This window comes from Mytilus californianus, unplaced genomic scaffold, assembly GCF_021869535.1.
Source record: "Mytilus californianus isolate M0D057914Y unplaced genomic scaffold, xbMytCali1.0.p SCAF_6, whole genome shotgun sequence".
NCBI classification, from domain to species: Eukaryota; Metazoa; Mollusca; class Bivalvia; order Mytilida; family Mytilidae; genus Mytilus; species Mytilus californianus.
Window position 1 is genome coordinate 41,735,410 of NW_026262712.1, and position 11,895 is coordinate 41,747,304.

The following is an 11,895-nucleotide window of genomic DNA, read 5'->3' on the forward strand; positions in this document are numbered from 1 at the left end:
GGACATTTTGTTACGTTAAGTAGCAAATCATCTCCCTTATTTCACACAAAAGTATATAGAAACCATTTATTTAGATTCAGTTTGAAGATTGGACACCAATAATTATTTCGAGAAAATTAGAAGTAGCTGCTTATCAATTATTTAGAAAAATGAAATGGAAAAACCATCAATTGTTCTCTTAACAATTGGTTTTTTATACGAGTTATATTGCATAACATAAAACATCATTTTAAAGATTAATCAATGTACACTAGTACAGAAATTTTAGCATCATTCATGCTTGCTATTATAACATGTATGGTTTATGTACAGATACATGTAAGAACAAAATATATATTTATATTTATTTATATGACTTGCTATTAAATACAATATATCAAGTATTATGCAATGCAATGGTATAATGGCAATATTTCTTCCGGTTACAAAAATACTGAATATTTGTTCGCATTGTTTAAAATTATCAATATTTCTACTTTTTATCAAAAATCATCCTCTGTAATTTTCAATCAATAATTCGAAATGCCTCTGGATAATTTTTTTTTTTATATATATAACATTTTTTTTTATATATGGTAAATATCAAAGGAAACATACTAAAATTGTGTCTGCATTGTTAAAACATGCCAATATTTCTTCTTTTATCAAAAGGAATGCACTGCTTTATGCTATTTATCATTTGAAATGCCTCTGGATAAGTTATTTTTGATAAAATGTGAAAAATATAACATAAAAATGCTTAAGATTAAGTTTGTGTTGAATAAGATTGCAAGTATTTCTTTATCTAAATTGAAATCATGAACCGCCTTTGGTTTTTAGTACTATTTGTATCTCCGGATGGGTTGTTTTTTTCATGATATGATGAGTTTCAGAAAACAAATTTTAAAATTGTTTGAATTGTTTTTCTTTTCTTTCTTTCATAAAAAATAATGCACTGTTATTTACACTCAGTCATAAAAAATGCAACTGGATAAGTTATTTTTTCTGACTGATCGGTAACTGATCGATGACTTCTGACTGATTGCTAAAATGGTAACGCCTAAGTTTGTAAGTACTGTAAAAAGTAATAAAAGTATTTTGTCAAAATAAAACAATGGAATATCTGCATGATTTGTACAAGAATGGAAATAACAATTAAAAAATATGGCGCGTCAGCGACATTTTACTAGATTTACACATAAAAGTACTTCAGGACCGGACAGACCCATAATAAAAACTCATATAAATATTTGAGCTATTAACGAAAAAGGGACATACAATAATGGGAAAATCCATATAATTTCAATTTTGCCGAAATGAGTTTGAACCTTAACTTCTTTATAATTTCAATTTTATCCACTGAAATATTTAATAATCTATGTAACAAATCTTGTAAGTGCCAAAGAACTGACTACTGAGCTGATGATACCTTTGTGGACACGCGACCACCACCATGAATCAATTCAAGGCTATCAACTGATAGAAACACTTTACACATTTGGTGCGTTTGAAGCGCATTTTTCAATTTCAATCATCTAAAACGCTCACATCCTATCATTCGAAGGCCAAAAAGGTTCAAATACTGAAAGAGCTGTATTACTGATAGGGCCGTAAATAAAATGCAAAATTCATAAAGCTGTGAAAACAAACACCAGCTTTCTAAAGTTCCACTCGATTTCCCAGCGGTAAAATAACAAAAATTATTAATTCTACATGTACATGTTCTATATATCAAAAATAGTTTTCTCTAGAATGTACGTCTTGGTCTGTTTTACCCTACAATACAATTTTACATTGGTGTGTAAATTTTATTTTTTTTTAAACATTGGTGTTGCTTATAAGTTAAAAAAAACCTCTACATTGCGATGTCAAATATCGCGAAATACCCTTCAACCAATATTGAAGCAGGACACCAGGAGCCAATGGTATAGTATACTAGTCATATATCGATTTTAAGACTCTAATATGTAAATGAACAAATATACATACCCTATTGTTCATCCTTTGAATAGCACATTTGATATTTTCATTTTCAGACGCTCTTGCGATAAAAGTCAGTTGTAAGTCCGGCAAACCGTAGGGATCATCATTTGTTGGTAGACGTGAAAAAATAGTTCCATCAATACCAGATCGTGTCTGAATACCTGTATTATAAAACATCGATATAAATTGTTACTTGAATTGTAATCGTTTCCTACAAAAATACTAATAATTTTGCAATTACTGTTGCTTCGACGTGTGTATTTGTATGATGAAGAAAGAGACTTGAAGAAAAAAAAAACCTCTCCCATTTTGAGCAACCTTCTAAAACTAAAAAAAAAAACAAGACACTCACAAAACATACAATTAAACTATGAAATCTTATAGTATGGGCAAACGTGTTATCTATGTTATATTGCCTAAAAGTTGCTTTGCATTGATACAACTTCGATGCTATTGCAAATATTCCTAGTTCTATTCAGTACCTTTTCAGACAATTCATTATGATTTTGATGTGCACTGGTACATAACAACTACTGAACAGTCTAAACATAGTCTGAACAAATATTAATTGACTACAAGCGAATTGTCTGAACATAAATTATTGAATACAAGAGAATTGTCTGAGCAGTATTGAGTTTACAGCAGCAGATAGTTCTGAAAATTGACCGAAAGACATAAAATGACTCAATAATCCATTGTTCAGTCATTTAAGGGCTGTTCAGATCAAAATGACCGTTTCAGATTAAAAATTTTTTACAAGTGACGACTTCAATCTAGAAACTAGTGACTATTTAAACATATTAAAACCTTCCCATTCGCAATAGCAATAATCTGTCCCATTGCATGCCGTTGAAATTTTGTTGAAACATACGCTTCTGGAGCTTTTCAGTTTACCCGGTGCTTACTGTTTAAACTTGAGTTTTCAGGCAAATCATTGACAAAATCGTGTGGACTGCTTTTTTTTCGTTGTTTTTTCTTTAATTTTAGTGCTGTCAGTTTCTGTTCGTCTTCATATATTTGATTGCTCCATTGTTGTATTATCTCTTCTATTACGCGCATGGATTTCTATATTGTAAGGACTTCATTAACATGCATGTACTCTAAACACAAATTTAAAGTACTCTTACAAAGCTATGAGAACAAATAACTCACACCGTTACTTCACAAGTCCTACGGTCACCATCATGAATTGATTGGCCGCTATGATGTACTGTGTTAAAGCTAATAAGATGCATATGGTGTTAAGCTACTATAACAAATAAACATAACACTTTCTAAATTGTAAATGTCGTCTGATCTAAAAATTAACTTGATCGTGTCATATTCCGTATCGTGACATTATAAGTGAATCCGAATTTACATTGAGAGGGTTGCATCAATTGCAGGATACACGTATCTGGATTCACATTGAAAGGGATGCATATATTGCAGGATACACGTATATAGATTCACATTGAGAGGAATGCATCAATTGCAGGAAACACGTATCTGGATTCTTGCTGAGGAGGATACATCAATTACAGGATACACGTATCTGGATTCACATTGAAAGGGATGCATCAATTGCAGGATGTACGTATCTGGATTCACTTTGAAAGAGATGCATCAATTGTAGGATGCACGTATCTGGATTCTCATTGAACGGGATGCATCAATTGCAGGATACACGTAACTGGTCTTCACAATTAGTATCGCTCTTTATCGGAAGTTTTGCACTTCCACCAGCGTTTTAGCCTGGCTAATATGCTTAAAATGAATTCACATTGAAAGGGATGCATATATTGCAGGATACACGTATATAGATTCACATTGAGAGGAATGCATCAATTGCAGGAAACACGTATCTGGATTAACGCTGAGGAGAATGCATCAATTACAGGATACACGTATCTGGATTCACATTGAAAGGGATGCATCAATTGCAGGATGTACGTATCTGGATTCACTTTGAAAGGGATGCATCAATTGTAGGATGTACGTATCTGGATTCTCATTGAACGGGATGCATCAATTGCAGGATACACTTAACTGGTCTTCACAATTAGTATCGCTCTTTATCGGAAGTTATGCACTTCCATCAGCGTTTTAGCCTGGCTAATATGCTTAAAATGGATTCACGAAACTTGAAAATTAGTAAACTACTGTTGCCTTTTACAACGTCATGTACACAAACTGTTTAAATGGGTTTTTATGACTGCCAATATGATGATGAGACTTCATGAAACCGTTTAGGAGTGTTGTATCTAACATTTTCCTTGAATTGTAGTATTTAGCTCTCTATAGTAGCGAGTGCATTTTGACTACTTTCTTCATCATGTGCCGTATTTCACTTTCTTGTACACATTAATGGTCCTCCGTTGGTACATTGAATGTGCAGGTCTTTTTTTTTTATTCTAACATGTCTAACGACAGGCAAATTGAGTGATTTGTGCATAGGCAAATATGTTTTAGTGTAACTCATGTAGTGTCTATGCCAAATTAGTCTATATTGATCATGTGCTGTTTATAATTGATTGTCTTTGTTCGTCTTTCTATTTTTCACTGAGTTAAATTGTGTTTTGTTTGGCCTGCTGTACTGTGCAATGTTGTTTGTTTATTCATGTTATTCTATATATGTTTTATTTGTATTACACATTCGTTTACCTGTCTTGTAAAATAAATAGTCCATAATTGATTGCTCGTCTACAGCCTTCTCTTTGTTCATATTTATAGGTGTATTAATTGAGTACTGGAAATGATATTGCATATGATATTGCATTCCTTCGCCTACTGGGAGATCTGCTTTCAGTGGTACCTGCCGTTAAAAAATATCTGAATTTAAATTAAATGTAAAAGGTACACTACCCGTGCAACTACATAAGTTTCAAGATAAAGTAGTCCCTAATCCAAGTAATCAACATAATTACGCATTTCCAATGAAAATGTAGTATAACTTGCACAAACCTACAATCCTTTGTTAATTTATGTTGATCATTGTCGTTTTGCTTATTTTCTTCTGTTACCTTTTCTAACATCGGACTCATCATTCTTTTCAACTGAGTTTTACTGTGCGTATTGCTGTGTGTTTGATTATTGTACGTTGGCTAGAGGTACAGGGAGAGGGTTGAGACCTCAAAATATGTTTAACCCCGCTGCATTTTTCGCCGCCTTTCCAAAGTCAGGAGCCTCTGGACTATGTTAGTCTTGTATGTTTTTCTTTGTTAATTTTGTTTGTTTTTTTTATTTTGATTTATTTATATATTTCGGAGTTTAGTCTGACGTCCATTTTCGCTGAACTAGTAAACATTTTTGTTTAGGGGCCAACTGAAGCCCGCCTCAGGTTGCGGACTTTTCTCGCTTAGTTGAAGACCCATTGGTGGTCTTTAGCTGCTTTCTGCTCTTTGGTTAGGTTGTTGTCTCTTTGACACATTACTCGTTTCCATTCTTAATTTTAAAATCTACATTTTTTTTTGAATTTCAAACTGTAGATATAGAACTGTCTATCTTAAATTAGATATTGAAAGATTATGGAGGTCAAAACAGAAATGCGTAAGACATTAATACTATTTAAGCACTGGGTTGATACCGCTGCTTGTAACCCAAGGGTACATATGTAACATCAGGTCAGTAGTCATTGCTTCGAGTATTATTCACTTCGTCTCTTGTAGCATTTGCTTTCAAATATGTAACTATGTATTGTTAAAGTAAGTAATGAAACCAATTTTTACACACATACTGTAGCTCCTTAATCATGCGAGCACTTCAGCATTGACTACAGGGCAGCTATAATCGTCAGTTGCCGAAAGCTCTCAACCATTATAGAGGGTGTAGATAGGGTATAAAGAATAAAGAAAATGGACAAAAATAAGGAATACAGAATAATGAGGTGCTTAAATATAAAGAATAGAGAATAATGGGCAAACAATATAAAGCACTTGCATGCGTATTTTCTTTTTTAATTCTAGTAGAGATACATGTACAAACATGTTTTTGAGAAATGACAGAATTGTGAAATAAATCAATAGGATATTGGTCTCACTGCTTTTTCTCGTCTATTTGTCTACAAACCGGTTTACAATTTTAGATGTTCCTTGTTGGTATATCCTGAGATCATTATAATAAAACAATATGAATCATATGTTTTTAAATCTTGAGAAGATATATCTAAAACCTGAGTTGACATATTAAGAAACCGGTATATATCAATATTTGGTTTCGATTTGGATCTGCAAACTAGTAGTTTATATTCCCCGAAATGACACAACGTAACTACTACAAAGTCATTTATAAACCATAAAAATTAATATGCATGATTTTGTATGCAGTTTGCAAATTATGGCTTTTAATTTTTCTCAGATTTTGTAATTGCTTTGTATAGCGGAAACGCACGCCTTGCATGCTAGATTATATGGCTAGTATATTTTAAGGTTTCATACTTGACTTATATTTGACCCAGATTGTCTTGATTACAAACAGTCGTAATATGTTATAACATGTTGTATTTCAAAATTACTGTTTTAGATTATAATTACCCTCAACTTTTCCAGATGATGTCTTGGTCCTACGCCGGACAACAACAGGAGTTTTGGTGATCCAAACACTCCCGCAGAAATGATAACTTCTTCCCTGGCATATATCCGTGTCTTCTTTCCATTTCTCATTACAACAACACCTTTAGCTTCGCCATTGCGTATAATAATCTACATGTTAATGACCCGAATTAACCTATTATAAACTTTAGATAATGTTTGCAAAATTCAACAAAATGACATGAAAATAATATATCTTACAGTTTCTGAAGTAGTTATATGTATTTATGTTTATTTATTTATTTTTAACATTTAAAATCCATTGAAAATTCTGGGTATATGAACCATTTCCTTCAAAATGTATGTCATCAATAGGTCAATGTGCATCACATTTCTTTCTGATACTATTGGTGAAATAATCAGAAGGAAACTTGACAAGTTAGGGTCAAACATTATGACGTCGGTGATGAGAAAGGGTTGTTTCACTTATGATGTGGCCGGATTAGGCATATTTAATGTCACGACATCGTGATTTATAATTTCATTAAGAGCTGAATAGAGTAATAGAGGCAAAGTGAAAACTTATAAACACAAAGAAAAGTAGCTAAGTTTTCATGTCTCCGTGAACAAATTATTGAATTTGCGTCTTTAAATATTTTTTCAATGCTTTACTCTTTGTTATTTATGAAGGAAATATCTTAACTCGTCAGTTATAGGGGAAATGAAAATGACAAAAAGGCAAACATGTCCAAAAAACACTACACATAAAACTTAGATCTGAGCTACAAATGCACAACTTAAAACCCTGGATAATTTCAGGTGCTCCGGAAGAAAAACAAAATGTGCTCTATATGTGGCATTCGTCAAATTGCTCATGGTACTCTAATTATATACTTAACGTCTGATAATATTTTAAAGAGGAGAAATCAGAATATCTATCTTTAGATTAATAAATGCAACCATATAGCATAACATATGACTGTCCGATGTTTTGTTTGCAAAATCATATCAAACAAGATTACGAATTTAAGCTTTTGATCCAAAAATAAAAAACAAAAGTCGCAAAAACGACCCAAACCATTGTTCTGCTTTTTTCATGGTAACGGCAGTCATTTTGAATATTCCAAAATAAGAGAGCACATCTCCACAAGACAGGTCAAATTACTGTCAAATTTCATAAAGATTGGACCAATTTTCAATGTTGCGCATTTGTGCAGTTTTCATTGTAACAGCGGCGATTTTCAAAATTCAAAAGTCGAACTGCTGCTACATATGGTGCTACACATATTAATCTATCATCACGTATCATTTTATGTGTCTCGGAATAATTGAACAATGATGTTCTGGAATGTTCTATGAAAAAAGACCCCCCCCCCCCCCCTAAAATAATGACAAGGAAATCCGAGGCTGAACAAAAAATGTTGAATAGACAACTTTGCATGGTACTTTTGTATTATACAAAACATAAAAATTCTACCAGTAGGTATTCAATATACGGAAAAGGACACCACTCATCTTCAGTTTTAAATTTCGCATTTTTTCGGTTTTCATGGTTACGGTGGCCATTTTGAAAATTCCAAAAACAGCTACTGCATTGACTTATGCCAGGTTTCATATCAATAAAGTTTCATTAGGTGTGATCCAATATTCTTTAAGGAAATGAAGCTTTAATGTGTTTTCCCATACTGTCAATGTTAATCTTTTCTCCTGTTTCCGTGAAGATGACATTGTCATTCGGGTGAAATAATAATAAGGAGTAGAAACGGGACAAAACCATAAAGTCTCCAAAACTTTGTTTTGGCAATTTAAAGAGGTACAATCAATATTTTAAAACATTTACCTTTGTAACGTGGCTGTTGGTAGCAACCTGTAAATTTCGTCTGTGCAATTTAGGTCTTAGAAAACAACTTGCTGAAGAACAACGTTCGCCGTGTTTTACGTTTGCTTGTATGGCACAATAGCCTAAGGGAAAAACAAACTCACATACTGGTCGGATATCGTATAAAGGTAAACATACAATGCATCTATTTCATGCAATTTTAGATATAGTAAATCTAATAGAACATGTCCAATTAAATCAAACTTGACCAACTTTTTGATACTTTTAAGTAAGAATGTTAATAATGTTATTGTCATTACTTGAATTTTCGTCATTCACTGCACAATAAACCCTGATTTATTCCAGAACTAGAATTCAATAAGATGGCAAACATATCGCTTTGATATACAAAAAAGGGGGGACAGAAAACAGAAAAACATGGAAAAATACATAAAAAATATGCATCATTACCAATAATACAGAACTGAAATGTTGCCAATGGAATTCTAACATGTATTTCGGATGAATATATAAAAACAAAGAAAAAAAAAAGCGCATTGAAATAAATTTTTCTGCAAAGTTCATTAAAAAAAAAACTATATCATGTATATCCGATTGCAGATGCATGACTGAAACGAGATAATCCTTCAAACGATAGACGCTAGAACAAATCACCAAGCAACGAACGACGAATACACTTGATTTGACAAAAAACTAAAAACGAATAAAAAGACAAATAAATGACCACATAAATAACGTTTCGATTCCTTTACTTTGCAACCCTTAAAACGACTCAACATTGATTATTTTACCTTCAGTGAGTAACTTGGTGAGTAACAGTTGAAGACTGAAAATTGCGTACTAAAACAATTCGGTTTTTGGTTTGGTTCTTGCTGATCAATAGTTTTTTGTAGAATGTTGTATGTCTTGTGTATTTTTGTGGTGTTGTCTAAATTTTATTGGACCTCTTTTCAGGGAGTAAATTCGATAAAAAAAAAGTGGTGTAAAAGGCGAAGCAGGTAAGGTCACATTTTGTGTATTAAATTTGAAAATAAAAAAGTAGTATCCCTCAAAGCTTTCAAAAAATAGTTCATTCATGTTTCATTGTTATCCTTTTAATTATATGTCGTTGGTAATTCCGTTTGGTCTACAACGCACAAAGCACAAACCATCTAATTTTGAGATCATGTTATTACTATATTAAAATTTGAGCCAAGAATACATTTATCTATGTGTTGTCTCATTATAGATATTGATTTGGGTAATACCTTTTGTGTAAGCAGATATTTTTTTTAGATAAGAAAAAAATGAGTATAATAACCTTTTCGGTCAAACATGAAAACAAGGAGATATGGTAGTCTTGACAAAAACGATAATACCGGAGTTCAAAAGTGAAAAACTTTAACCATACGGCATTCAACAATGAGCAAAACCCATACCATAAAAAAGTCAGCTATAAAATAGCAATTTCAACATGTTGACTTCACAAACTGGCATTTATGTTCTAGAATGTCCTTATTGTATACTCCTGTTAATTTCTCAATAGAACCATCAACATACCTTTGAAATTATTGACAATGGTTTACTGTTCTTTCAGTTTCAGGGGCCATGCAATGACTCTTGTCATAAAACCTTCTTCCCTTAGATATTCAGTATACATCATATATTCAGAGTAACACAAGATTAACACGCGTGCTGTCCGTAGATTGACAAATAATTACCAATTTGATTAAAACCATTACAATCAGTGACTGGCAAGCCTTTTTCCTTAGCTGCTAACCTATGCAGGAACTCTATCGGCGTCGTATGTCCTTCTGTTATAACCAAGGGACCTCCATGTCCATGATACGCTACGTTATAGAAATTTGATAGATATTCAAGATAGTTTTCTGACCATACATATACACGTCAAATAAAATGTTCATTGAGTTAAAGCGTATATATTCTGCTCAAATATTCCTATGCAATTTATTTGACAAAAAAATGAAATCATTATATTTTTATTTCAAGGAAATGCACATCAATTATCTTTTAAATAATAAAAAAATTGTTCCTGCTAGAACATACAATGCTGACATACATGTAATAAGCAAATAGTAATCATACTTATGATACCCTCTATATTTCTCTTTATATACCCGGACTTGTGATACTTTCTAAATTTCTCTTTACTTACAATTATTTGTGATACCCTCTAAATTCTTTTTCTATGACAATGTTTTTTTCTTTTATGTTCAACTAGTATATTCTATGAACGATGAACGTTTAAATGTTTCAAAAGTCAGTGATAATGATTTCAAACAAATTATTGGTTGATTGATCTTTGTTCGGTGTTTTAAAAAAAGTATCTAATGCATACTCAAGATGAACAATAATTTAACAAAACCAATATTTAGATAGGCTCAGTGCATCTGATCAATCAGAATGAACGACGGGAAAGTAAACAATAATGAAAAAAAGTAAAATAACAAAAATACCGATCTCCAAGGAAAATTGAAAACGAAAAGTCTCTTATCAAATGGCAAAATCAAAAGCTCAAACACATCAAACGAAAGGAATACAACTGTCATATTCCTAACTTGGTACAGGCATTTCTTTATGTAGAAAAAGATTGATAAAACTTGTTTTTATAGCTAGCTTAACCTCTCATTTGTATGACAGTTGCATACAATTCCATTATATTGACAACAAAAGGCAAAAGGGAAAAGGGATCGTAGATTACCCTTTAAGTTTTTTTGGGTTTTGCTATTTTTATCAATATAAAAGATGTAAAACGCGACTAAAAAATTACCTATCTATCACAAGATTTCCGTGTACATCTTGTACATGCATTCCACGCATTGAAACCTTGATGCAGTTTCACAGAATGAATTCATAATTTACATATATTACAATCGTTGCACTGTTTACAATATAGTATTATGGTTTTCATTATTTTCATAACTTCTTCTATATATTTCAAATTATAATTTTTACTTACAGGAATTAATCAGCTCTGGAATTTGAATATCTTCTGACTTTTTGAAGTATGGTAAAACATCGTCATAACCCCATCCAGTACAACCTTCTTTTTGCCACTTGTCATAATCATGACGACTTCCTCTAACGTAATACATTGCATTAATACTGCTAGTACCGCCCAACACTTTACCACAATGGCCTTTAATCTTCTAATAACAAAATAACGATGTTTTAATTGTTTGTTCATTTGTTTTCATAAGGTCGCAGTACTATTAAATATTCAGTCAGTGTAGAACATTATATTTCTAATTGAAGATAAATTTTGCGAGGCGGCAGACACCAAATAAATATTAGAAGATGTAATATGAGTGCCAATGAGACAACTTTCCATCCAAGTCACAATTTGTAAAAGAAAACCACCATAGGTCAAAGTACGGCCTTCAACACAGAACCTTGGCTCACACCGAACATCAAGCTATAAAGGGCCCCAAAAATGACTAGTATAAAACCATTCAAACAGGAAAACCAACGGTCTATATAAAACACAAGAAACGAGAAACACTTTTGAACCACATCAACAAAAAGACACATTAAAGAAACATTAAAGACAGATCAAAGACACTTTGAAAGCTATAACCCAGGTGT

The 11,895-nt window shown here is 32.2% G+C and overlaps 1 long non-coding RNA gene across 1 annotated transcript; it reads right to left on the reverse strand.

Moving 5' to 3' along the window:
- Positions 1 to 8,316: 8,316 nt before the first annotated feature.
- Positions 8,317 to 11,333, reverse strand: LOC127704491 (uncharacterized). The gene is made up of 3 exons (XR_007983303.1): positions 11,270 to 11,333; positions 10,011 to 10,139; positions 8,317 to 8,432 (listed from the first exon to the last, which is right to left on the reverse strand). It is a non-coding gene; the product is annotated as an uncharacterized LOC127704491 (long non-coding RNA).
- Positions 11,334 to 11,895: the final 562 nt, after the last annotated feature.